This window comes from Molossus molossus, unplaced genomic scaffold (assembly GCF_014108415.1).
Source record: "Molossus molossus isolate mMolMol1 unplaced genomic scaffold, mMolMol1.p scaffold_m16_p_5, whole genome shotgun sequence".
In the NCBI taxonomy this organism is placed as follows: Eukaryota; Metazoa; Chordata; class Mammalia; order Chiroptera; family Molossidae; genus Molossus; species Molossus molossus.
In genome coordinates this window covers 43,817,054-43,829,529 of record NW_023425388.1, presented here as the reverse complement: position 1 = coordinate 43,829,529, position 12,476 = coordinate 43,817,054, and positions in this window count along the sequence as shown.

Sequence of the window (12,476 nt, the reverse complement as noted above, 5' to 3'; positions counted from 1 at the left end):
ATATGCACATCTTTAGTTTGGCCGATGTCAAACAACATTGTATCGATTTCTGCTCTCCCCACCAGTGGATGGTAACTTGCTGCTTCCCACCCTCAGCCACATTTTATTGGCCCTTTTCTATCCATCTTCTAAACCTCTAGTTAGTACACTTCCATATTTCTCCATCTGCCTAGTTCCTAAAATCTCCCTTCTTGTGGGATTTTGGCATCCTGTTAATAGTTTTTCCATATATGATTAGTGCAGGGATTATTGGCTTCCTCATATTCAGTGACCTTTCTCTCTATCACAGATCAACCGTTCACAGGTCATATCTTGAATACCATCACTGCTCATAATTTCGCCACCTCAACAACTTTCTTCATCCTGGCTTTTGGAATTGGGGGAGATATACTTTCATCCTGTTTTCTCCCAAGTTCAAAATCGGGTGAGAAATTGATGAAGATATCAGACAGAGGAATTGGAGATTATAGCTTGGGCTCAAGCATCTTCCGCTTTCCCTCATAAATTAAAATCCATCCACCCAGAAATGAAGGCCTCCCATATAGAAAGGTAAGAATCCCTGCTTCCGATGACAGACTAACGTTGAGCCCCCAAGTGGGCTTCTTTCCCTGTGTTACCACCGAGTAAGCAGCTGCCCCTCCTTCGAGAGAGGAGTGAAAAGTGTTCCCACCACAATTATTCCTTCTGTGAAATGAGTTCCCTACACTCCTGGGAAAAGTGAGGGATCAGCATGCCCTTGATAATGATAACTTTTCTCTCTCCTGCTTCCTCACTCTGTCAACCACAGACCCTTCATGGAATCACAGTCCTTTGTTGCATTTTTCTGCAAAGTCATCATGTCTTCTCTGGGCTCACTCATTCTCCAGCCCCGCCTCCCCTCAGGTCTCCTCAGTTCAACAATTACTTAGCACCCAAGAATTTCTGTTCCTTGACTTGCCTCCATTCCTGCTTAGTCATTCTTCACCTCTGAATCACCCCCAGTTTCTGCTTTTTTCCATTTCCACTCCTGGGCTTCTTTTTTTCCTTTCAGTGTTCTTGATGTACAATTAAGACATAAAAATTATTATGCCTTTAAAGTGTACAATGTGATGCTTTGAGCTATTTTTGCATAGTGTGAAATGATTATTACAATTAAGTTAATAACATATCCATCCCCTCACACAGTTACTATTTTTTGCGTGTGTGGTGAGAACTTAAGATTTGCCTTCTTTGCAAATTTCACGAATTCAATGCAACATTATTAACTATAGTTCTAGGCTTCTGAATACTTTTGGGTAGTGTCATAAATTTACTGATTATAAATTCAAACTATCTGATTTTAAATATGCTCTTGTAATTTTAAAAGAAACACTTAGTCCACCTAGTTGTTCCCACGTTTATCACATCAGTCATTTACAAATTCTGTTGTGTTCACCCCGCTTTAATCCACCACCATCCCCCAGCAGAGGACTTCTCTCTCTCAGCTCCCTACAAAGCTGCTCTCCTTTGGCAGACGGCCTTGCAGCCCACCTTCTTCCTTTGCTGGGTATAAACCACTTTTGTATATGAAATTTGCTGTCTCCATTTTTGTGCTCCCTATTTCCTTATGTACCTGGCCTATAAAATGATTTTTAATTTTTGAATGAAAGATTTAATGAAGCCCTGGCTGGTTCGGCTCAGCGGTTAGAGCGTTGGCCTGCAGACTAAAGATTCATGGGTTTGATTCCTGGTCAAGGCACATGCCTTGGTTGCAAGTTTGATCCCTGGCCCCAGCTGGGGTCGGGCAGGAGGCAACCAGTCTATGTATCTCTTTCACATTGATGTCTCTTTCTCTCTCTCTCTTTCTCTCCTTCTCTCCTTCCCACTCTATCTAAAAAAAAAAAAAAAAAAAAGAGTATCAATAGAAAAATATCCTCAGGTGAGGATTTAAAAAAAAAAATTAATGAAGAAAACCATTTCTGAAACCTGCGTTTTACAGAGTATATTGAGAAAGGGCTGAGTAGTGACACAGGTCTAACTGTCCTCGTGATGTATCGAGGAAGCAGATCCTGAAACAGCAGCTTCACTTGCCACTAACTCAGTGACAGTTTTCCGTGTTTTACAAACAACATTATGTCCAACTTCATATCGTATTGGTTTCTCTGCTCAATGTTGCCCTACTCTCCATCCTTGTCCCTCAACATGTATACACTAACTAATCCACAGAGTAAAAGTGAACTTGGCTTAATGTCTGCTGGAACTTACCAGTGCTTCGGTTTCGAGTTCTGTCGTAAGAATAGCCTGCTGAACTGCAGTGATCTCCGAGGCTTCACTGGGGGAAATAAATGAAGGTATCAGAAGATGATACCTGCTCACCTACTAGGAAACTTTGAATGACATATGCAATTCACATATACTTCTTAGTAACAGTGCGTGATAACTCTTTTAAACCAACAAAGTCCTCGATTTATGTCAACACATGATTTTAACTGAAATTTGAAAGTAGATGTGAGTCCAATCAGCTTGCTAAGAATTGTTTCTTATTTGCGAACGTGAGAAAAAAAACACACACGTCCAAATCTTGGTTGAATTTTAAAATTATTTTCAAGCTCTTATCCAGTATTATGTAGACATTTTCTACGGCCACTGTATCCTCACTCTTGCTTCCATCATTTGGTATAAAGTGAATGGGGTTGCCACCCATTTCTGAACACTAATCTCTCCTTTGCTACCAACTAAGCTTATGGTTTAACGTAATGTATTTACCCTTTCTGCGCCTTTGATCCTCCAAAGGGAGGCAGGGGCAATGTAAGAACATTTCTCTCAATGTATCCTCATTGAACAATAGTATTAGGATGTCAGAAGATTTGAAAAGTTCAACTGTGTCATACAAATATAAAATACATCCTACTACTATATCAATAGGAACACATATGTAGATATAGATGCAAGATACAAAATATATTTCTGAGGCTTCGTCTAGAGGTTCAGACAAATTATAAATGTCTTCACACCCTTCCTAAAGGCATAACACTTTTTTCATTGAAACATTTGACAAATTGGGATCAACAAGATGGACCCGTAGTTACTTTTCAGAGAGCTATTTACTCTGCATTGTTAAATCTGACATACGATGGAGGGCACTACAGAGGCTCAGCTGTTCAGTAAAAAAAAAAAAAAAAAATTACCATTCAAAAGGAGGAATTGCTCTCACTACACATAAATATTAGTCTTGTATTTAAATCCATATAAAATACAACCCTAATTGCAAATTTACCCCTTATTAATATCTCATAAACATTAAGAGGATTGAAGATGATCCGTCCTTTGAGAAGTTTCCTTAAATACAGTACTTAACCAATTCAGCATCAAAAGAAAGATTTATTACCAAATATCAAATTCAAATCAAATGTCGTAGAAAAAGATTTTATGAGAAACTAGCTAAAGGGGTCATTTCAATTACAAACTGATGTTCTCATACTAGAGAGCTTAGATTTTCTCTGTATGTTTTGTTCTCTGTTCTTTTTATATCTTATTCAACCAAAAATTAATTTTAGATTTTCAGAAACATAGCTATTATATATCCAAAATTTAAATTAAGCAGGCCAAGTTTCAGCTATTTTCTGCACACTGAACGTGCTCCGGAGACAGAGGATGTGAAATGGAGAGGGAGGACCAGGGGAGGCCCAGAGCTCCGGAGCAGCTGAGAATCCGGAGGCCTCTGAGCATGCCAGGCCGGCTGCAATGCGCCAGGATGATGTCTGCTGGGAAGAACCTGAACGGACCTGCAGAGAAGGGTGCTGACCTCCCACCCCTTCCTTACGTGCTTCGATTCCATGACAGTATCTACAGGTCCAAAGAAAAACAATTTGCGAGCTTGGATCCAGGGAAGGGAGTTGGGGTCAGACATGGGAAGTGATTTCTAATCTGACCAAGAAGGAGACCCAGATACTGTTTTTCAGTCCCATCAAACTTTAGTTTCCTAAGACAGAAGAGCTGAATTAAACGGTGACTTAAATAAAAGGGCTGTGTTACATGGGACAAGTGCCTTAATAAATGAAGAGTACAACCACACAAACATTTTTAAGAGCACAGCCTTCAGTATTAGAAGTATCTGAGTTCAAATTACAGCTGTCTCTTGCAGTAGCTATGTGAAAGTGGACGCTATTTACCCTAACTCTCAGTTTTCCCTGGTGTTGAAGAAAATAATGGTATCATGAACATGGCATTATTGTAGGGTAGAAATGGACTGTTATATAAAAAGCACTTGGAATAGGACCAAAAAATGGTGTCTACTAAACTGATATAGTAGCAGTAATTGAAGTATTAGGAATAATTTACCAACATATAGATGAATATTTTCCCTTTACTATTGGTTCATCATTTGTTCATCGTTTGTTGCTTTGCTCATCATTGATTCAGTGATTGAACTGGACTAAGGGCTTGGAAAATGAAGCACATTAAGATACAGTTATTATGCGTGAGAGACTCGTCACCCTATACTACAGACTCCTGCCTCACCATTTCAGTATTTGGCATTGTGCAGGCTGCGAAAGGAACATGTGTGGTGAATCGGGGGGCTAGGAAAGATGGGGTCAATTCTGTTAGACAAGGGAGGGGGTTCAGGCAAGACCTAATAAAGGAGGTGCTTAGTCAACCTGCATCTCAGAACATAAACAGGCAGTGCCTCTGTGGAGGGGGTAGGAGGGATTTCAGATGGACCGGGTAGCATCTCCGTGACGGGGTGAGAGCCTCTGAGGCTTGGGGGCCACGTGATGACAGCAGGAGCCTCGTAAGACAGCTCAGGAGAGCAGGGAAGGGCCCCGAAGGAACAGATGGCCAAGCCACTACAGTCGTGTCTTAGACAAGAAACAGAGAGATTAGAACCTGACGTTCCTGCCCCTTCACTGGTAGGTTTCAAACTCCAATGAGCTGTGTGACATTAGAACACATTTAATCACTATAAGCCTCTATAAAATTAAGCTAAACTACCTACCCTACAGAGTGATTGTGATGATTAATTAGGTGCTATGTGTAAAGGATTTAGCAAATCCTAAGTGTTCAAAATGATTGCAAATATGCCATTATAATCAGAATAACATGCTGGGACTCAAATGGCTGGCAGGCAAGAAGGCAGGAGTGAATCATGAGTGTGCAGGATTCGGAGGGAAGAGAACCGGGCTGGCTGTGGAGGGCTCTGAAGAGGGGTGTGAACGCGGAGAGAGCACTGAAGTCACGATGTTCAGAGCCAGACTGGTACATCATTTTCAGGGGTCAGGGCAAACTGAAAATGTGGGACCCTTGTTTAAAAAGCAGAAAAAAGTGCCATTAGAGGTACTAAGATATAGAGCTTTTACTTTTAAAATGATTTTACTGCATATATAACATGACTGGGTAATAGTGATGCATGAATGACATAATGTAGTATCTTCATTTATCATAAGAATCTTCTGGCTTTTCTGCAAATTCTTTTGTTAAGCCATCAAAATATATACTTTTAATAATTTTATTTTCAAATGATATAATTTAAAATTATATCAGTGCTCTTGTCAAATACAATCTTATGATTTTTAAAATTTTTAATATTTAGAAGGCTCTTCCTTCTGGTGCAACTTATTTTAAAGGTTGTGATAATTTTGGTATACACTCTGAGAAGCTGTTTGGAAATAGAAATTTTACTATATATAAAGCTAATGATTCCTTTGGAATAATTTTACTAAAGAGATTTAACTCTTCATACAAATCACTTTTATGTAAATGCAAATTTAATTTTAAATATAAATATATACAATGGCATTTTAGTTTCCTGTGGCATTTCTTGTAATTTATTATACAAGAAATCAAAAGTGGCTTCATGATTTGTATAGAATTCAAAACACCTGTTTTGCATTTGATTGTTGTATCTTCAATTGTGAGGAAAATTTAATTATAAAACTATCTTCCATGTTAAAATTAATTCATCAAAACTTCATATAACAATAGTGTTCCTTTATTGCAAAGGTAACAATTACACTGACTTTCTGTTTCTTAGCTTCTGGATATTTGCTTTGCAATATTGCGGCTGTTTCAAAGCCAAAGATTCTAAACTCTTTGAAGAATTCTAATAACTCCCTGAGTTATTTACTTCCTGAGTAATTGACACATGTAACGTTTGTGCGCATGTGTTTATTTTGTAATAATTTGCTGACAAAATTTACTGCCCAGTATCCCCAGCTCTTGTCACTATGCAGTCTGGAGAGTTAATATTGGTACACAAGCTGTGGGGACAGGGTCCAGGGCTGCTCCCCCGCCCCCCGCCCCCCCCCCCCCAGCCCCCAGTGAGTCCCAGGGCTGCCCCTCTGCAGAGCCCAGCCTCTCATCCATGGCTGCTGCTGCTGCTGTTTCTGCTGCTGTGGTCACTGGTCACAGCCACCAATCTGAGACCCCCTGTTCCCCCACACTGCCCTCAGACATGGGCATGTGTGCTAGGCAGCCATGCCCATTGCTTGGTGCCTGGCACTGCCTGCAGTGCCCCCAAGCCTGAGCCTGTATGTGTCCACAATGCTGCCCGGCGTAGCCCCTGCTCATGTTCATGCCCCGTTGCCCCACCAGACCTCACATAACCCCAGTTCAAAGACAAAATTATTTAAAATGTCAATATGTTGGTAGCAGAGCATTAACCCTATATGGGGCACCCCTGAGAGCCGGGCACTGTGTGACTGCAGTTATAGCCCATGAAGCTGGAGCTGGCACAAAGGGAGGCGAGAAACCCTGCAGCCGTAACACAAGGGCACAGTCCTTGAGAGAGCGGTGCAGTAAACACAGAACCCGACTTCCCATAATGTGAAGGAGAGAAGAGGGTGCCTGAGAGAAGGTATGTGAGAGTTGCCATGCAGCCTGTCTGTTAGGTTTGGAAATAGTCTCATTGTTCTGAACCCAGTACATAGCAGGCTGGGCTCCTGCAAGCTCACTGCCCCTTTGCCAAGCAACTGCAATGCTCATTTAGAGAGAATACTCCTATTTCTCCGACTTAGGTGGTTGACAGCATCGAGGTTGCTAGGAGATTTCTCAGATTTTAAGCAGGATCTTAGCAAGTGAACCAGGCTTTGGACGGAGACAGAAGCAGCGCTGAGGTTATCCGAACCCTCTCCAGTTAAGTGAGCTTCAGAACAAGCTCTCAGCCTTGCAGGGACAATAATACAAACCTGGGATTTGGGCCAGAGTAGCCGGAGGGAATGTTGAATTCTTTGGAAAAGTTTTCTACTCAGATGATTGAGGTCTTTGTTGCAGTACTTCAAGGTACTCTTCACAGATCTCTTTCTTTAAGAACTTAAACTTAAAGTTTAAGTTGTTTTATAAACAATTGTTTTTCAAAATCCCCTGCCTGAACTAAAGGAAGTTTATTATTTTATTGGAAAATGCATTTGTGAAGCTTGTAATTACACCTTTAAAAAAACATGGATATTTCTATCTTTTAGTTCTGAAAGGACCATTTGGTCTCATAGAACTCTTTGGCTTCTCTTCCCCTTCACATAATCCAAACTTTATTAAAGAAATCATTAATCATCCTTACCAATCCTCAAAACTTTAAAATAGTGCCTCTAGGGTATGATACAGGTATGCAAATTACACACAAATGGTGATCCTAGCTTATTCCCTGAAAACATGTAATACACAAATATCTTTTCTTTTGATATTACCAACTATAACAATTTTAGCAGAGGTAGAAAAATGTTAATATACTCTTGAATTATTAACTAATGTTTTACCAACTCAGCACAATTTTGCCAAAATACCTTAGATTTTATGAAACTTAAACCTTAATTTAAAATAGCAATTTCTGATAGGTTGGGAAAAACTGACTTAAATGAAATGATGCAAAAATTTTATTGCTCTGGATATAAATGATCCATTAATGTTTACTTAGGAAAAAAGGTTCCCTTTGAAATGCCACACACAACAAGAATTGCTATGATGCTATCATTAGCATTTAAAATATACCACTATCCAAAAAAATTACATCTGGAACAGGGTCTGAGTCAGGTTTTCTATAGAAAGTATAATCAAATTTCATTCCATATTTAAATTGCTCTTTGAACCTTACAAAAATAGATTTGCACCCTGATGTCACATATTGAGAGACATTGTTAGCAATTCCTATTGGTTTGGGAGAGTAAGAAAACATGGATGAGAGAAATAGTGCTCAATGTCCATCCAATATGCACTCACTCTTTCTTCTTCGCTAAAAGAAGCCAAGTTTCATTTGGAACAGCACTGAGCCCAACAAAACGACATCTTCCATCACTGCCTTACATTTGGGGGTGTGAGGTAGGAGAAACATCAGAAGATGGTGAATTTCTGAGAAAAAAATTTACTTTCCTGATTCAGGAGCTCCTCCACTCTCTTCATTCTTTATTTTTTCTGTCTAGGATATAAGACTGGATACTGAGGGGTCAAACATGAGAATGAAAGTGTGCTAAGGATGGCAGACTAGAAAGGAAGAAGAAAAAGAAAACATTGGGAAGTTCATTGTGAGGCAGCCCTGCACAGCTTAACTCTGTCTCAACTTTTTTTTTTCCTCTTCCAATACAAAACATTTATTTCATAAAGAAAATAAAAGGCACAGCCCTGGCCGGTTTGGCTCAGCGGTTAGAGCGTCGGCCTGTGGACCAGAGAGTCCTGGGTTCGGTTCCCTCTAGGGGCACGTACCTCGGTTGCAGTTTGTTCCCAGCCCCAGCTGGGGTCATGTGGGTGGCAACCACTCGATGTGTCTCTCTTGCATCGATGCTTCTCTCTCTCTTCCTCCCTCTCTCCCTCCCACTCTATCTGAAGATAAATGCAAAAATGTCCTTGGGTGAGGATTTTTTTAAAAAGGCACAAAAATGAGTGAAATTCCAACACGCATCTTTGCTGTTTCACTGTCCTTTTTTAAAGAAACTTGCCAAAACTCATAGCAGATTAGGCAGAACATACAATCAGACATTTTGAGAAAGATACAGACATAGCAAATACTCATTTGAGATAAGGCTCACCATAACCCCTTAGAGAAACACAGTCAAACAATAGTAAGGTAGCACGACAAAGTTATAGAAAAGAAAGTTTAAATAAAGACCAATTGAGCAAACCAAATATTCTCTAGGATATGGAAGAATTGAATCTCTCACCAAATGCTGGAAGACAGCAAAAAGGAACAATCAGTTTAGATCACAATTTGCTAATCTCTGTAAGTTAAATATTCACCTGCTCTACGTACAACTCAGACTATGCACCGAGTTATTGACAAAGGTAAATGAAACAACTTCTTTTTTATATGAGAAAAATAATGCCTGTTCATTTTAGTGAGGTAGGTGTGTTTCTTTGATATGAAGTTTAAAAAAATCCTAGCTGATTCAGAGTTTACATAGAGTTAAACTTATTCCTAACATACACAATGGGAAGGCAAACTGTGTATACCTAATGTTTAGTAAATGTATTTACCAATTCAATGATGTATTTTAAGAAGGTATATTTTAATATCTATTAAAATAAATGTAAGTCTAAAGTTCTAAAGTAGTCTGGCTAGTCTGCTCTATGTGGAAACATTTGCCAAGAACAGTGTGAACTTAAATTTCCAGTTCTTAAGGTAAACCAGAACTTTCAGTGATGTGTGTTGAGAGCTCCAATTCATAATTGACTAGTTTTATACATGAATAGGTAAACTGGACTTGGTTCTATTTTAACACAAGTCACTTAAGTACATTTCCTGATTCTTCTATTTTTAATAATTGTTTTTATTCATGTACGACATGTGTGTGTATAGGTCATAAGTATAGAGCTCAATGAATTTTTCAAAGGAAACATACCTGTGTAACCATCATCCTGATCAAGATATACAAGCAACACCACAGATGTCCACTTGGGGCTTATGACCTCGATTATTTTGATTTGTAACACCATCAATTAGGTTTACACGTTTTCATAAACTTTATGAATATAATTATAGCAGTGTATACTCTTTGTATTTGGTTCTCTTTATTCAGCATTATTTTGTGAATTTATCCATGTAGTTGTATATAACATAGTTTATTTTCATTTCTGTACAGTATACTATTGTTTGGACAGACCATCATTTGTGTTTGGTTTTGTGTTTTTCATTCTACTGTTGGTTGATTCACATTTGGATTGCTTCCTATTTGGGACAGTTATGTTTAGTGCTGCTATGAACATTTTACTCATGGAGTTTGGGTAGAAAATGCACATTTCTTATGGGTATATATTTAGTAATAGAATTAGAGGGTGATAAATTATGTATATATTCAGCTTTAGTAGATATAGCCAAACTATTTCTAAAGTCGTTTTACCAATATATCTCCATAGCACTGGATGAAAAATTTCAGTTATAACACATTCATTCTCACTAACACTGTTTTTGTTAACTTTATTTTAAAATAAAAATTTGTTTTGGCTAGGGTGTAGAGTGGTATCTTCTTTAGCATTATTTTGCATTTCCCTGATGACCAATGATATTGAGCACTTTTTATATGTTTACTGACCATTTGGATATCCTCATTTATAAATGTCCAATGTATTGGCTATCATTTTGTAACTCCTTTTATGAATCTCATGTATTCTGAGAATGGGTCTGCTATTTAAATATATTGCAAATAACTTCTCCAACTCTGTTACTTGTATATTTTTTGTTTTGTGCTTAATAAAAATATTTGAATGTTCATATATTTTAGTTTATACAAATGTTATTATTGCTATTTTCATGTCCTATTTATTAAATCTCTACTTACTTCAATGTCATATCATAATTCCTTTATGATAGCTATCATTTTACCATGATACCAACTGGACATTTTATTTTTTTAGCTTTAATATTTACATCAAAAATTCTTCTAATTTTTTTTATTCATTGTGAGATACAGATAATATTTCTATGGATAGGAAAGTGACCCAATGTTATTTATTGATAAGAATACACAAATATAGCCCTGGCCGGTTTGGCTCAGCGGTTAGAGCGTCGGCCTGTGGTCCTGAGAGAACCCGGGTTCGGTTCCCGCTAAGGGCATGTACCTCGGTTGCAGTTTGTCCCAGGCTCTGGTTGGTCGTGCGGGTGGCAACCACTCGATGTGTCCCTTCACGTCGATGTTTCTCTCTCTCTCTCTCTTCCTCTCTCTCCCTCCCGCTCTCTCTGAACAAAAAATGCAAAAATGTCCTCAGGTGAGAATAAAAAAAAAAGAATACACAAATATAATCTTCGTTGTTTATCAGTCATGTTTGTCATAAATCAAGAATTCACACGTGTGGACATCTCTTCTGGACTCTACTTTTTGTTGGTCTCCATGTGCTAATGCTAGATTATTATTTTTTATTTAATTAATTTATTTTTGTTACAGATATTTCTCTTTTTTCCCCCATTGACACCCTCCTCCTGTCTCTCCTCTCCCCCCAGCATTGTTGTCCATGTGCATTGTTATGCTTATATGCATAAGTTTTTTGGTTTATCTCTTCCCTCCCCTCTGCTCCCTCCTCTGAAGTTTGTCAGTCTGAACCCTATTATTGTGACTTTATGTCTTAATATCTGGTTTCAAATGTCTTGTAAATGCTGCAACATTGTTCTATCAGATGTTTTTTAAAATATGTTTTTATTGATTTTAGAGAGAAAGGGAGACGGAGGGAAAGAAACATCGATCTGCCACCTCATGCACATCCTCTACTGGGGATTAAGCTTGAAACTTGGGCATGTGCCCTGACCAGGAATGGAACCATAACATCTTGGTGCATGGGATGACACAACCAACTGAACCACAATGGCTGGGCTTCAGATTGTTTTGACTATTCCGAAACTTTCACATCCTCTTATAAATTTTAGAATAAGATTATCAAATTTTGCCCTGTCTAGTTTGGCTCAGCAGTTGGAGCATCAGCCTGCAGACCAAAAACTCGTGGGTTCAATTCTGGGTCAAGGGCACATGTCTGGGTTGCAGGTTCTATCCCTGGCCCTGGTCTGGGGTGTGTGGGAGGCAACTAATTGATGTGTCTCACATCAATGTTTCTCTCTCTCTCCCTCACTCCCTTCCACTCTATCTAAAAAAATCAATGGGAAAATATCCTCAGGTGAGGATTAACCAAAAATAAAAATAAAAAGATTATCAAATTTCATCAAAAATTTTGTTCAGATTTTTATTGAGATAACACCACATCATTTGACCAGTTTATAAAGAATTGAAACATACCAGCTCTTCTAATCTAAAACATGATATTCCTCTCTATTTCTTTAGTTTTTCTTTAATGTCTCTGATAAATGTTTTAAGGTTTTTGTGTAAAGATCTTACACATATTTTGTTAAATTTATTCTTAGTTATTTGAGGTTTTAATGCTATTGTGAATAGTACTTTAGAATTATTTTTTTACTTGCATTCAGGCTTATAATTAATTTGTCTATTAATTTTATTTTCAACAAAATTTCCAAATTTGTTTACTGATTTTAATGGTTTATTTGTGGATTTTTTTTTTCTACATATGAAATCATGTCATCTGTTATTATCATTTGT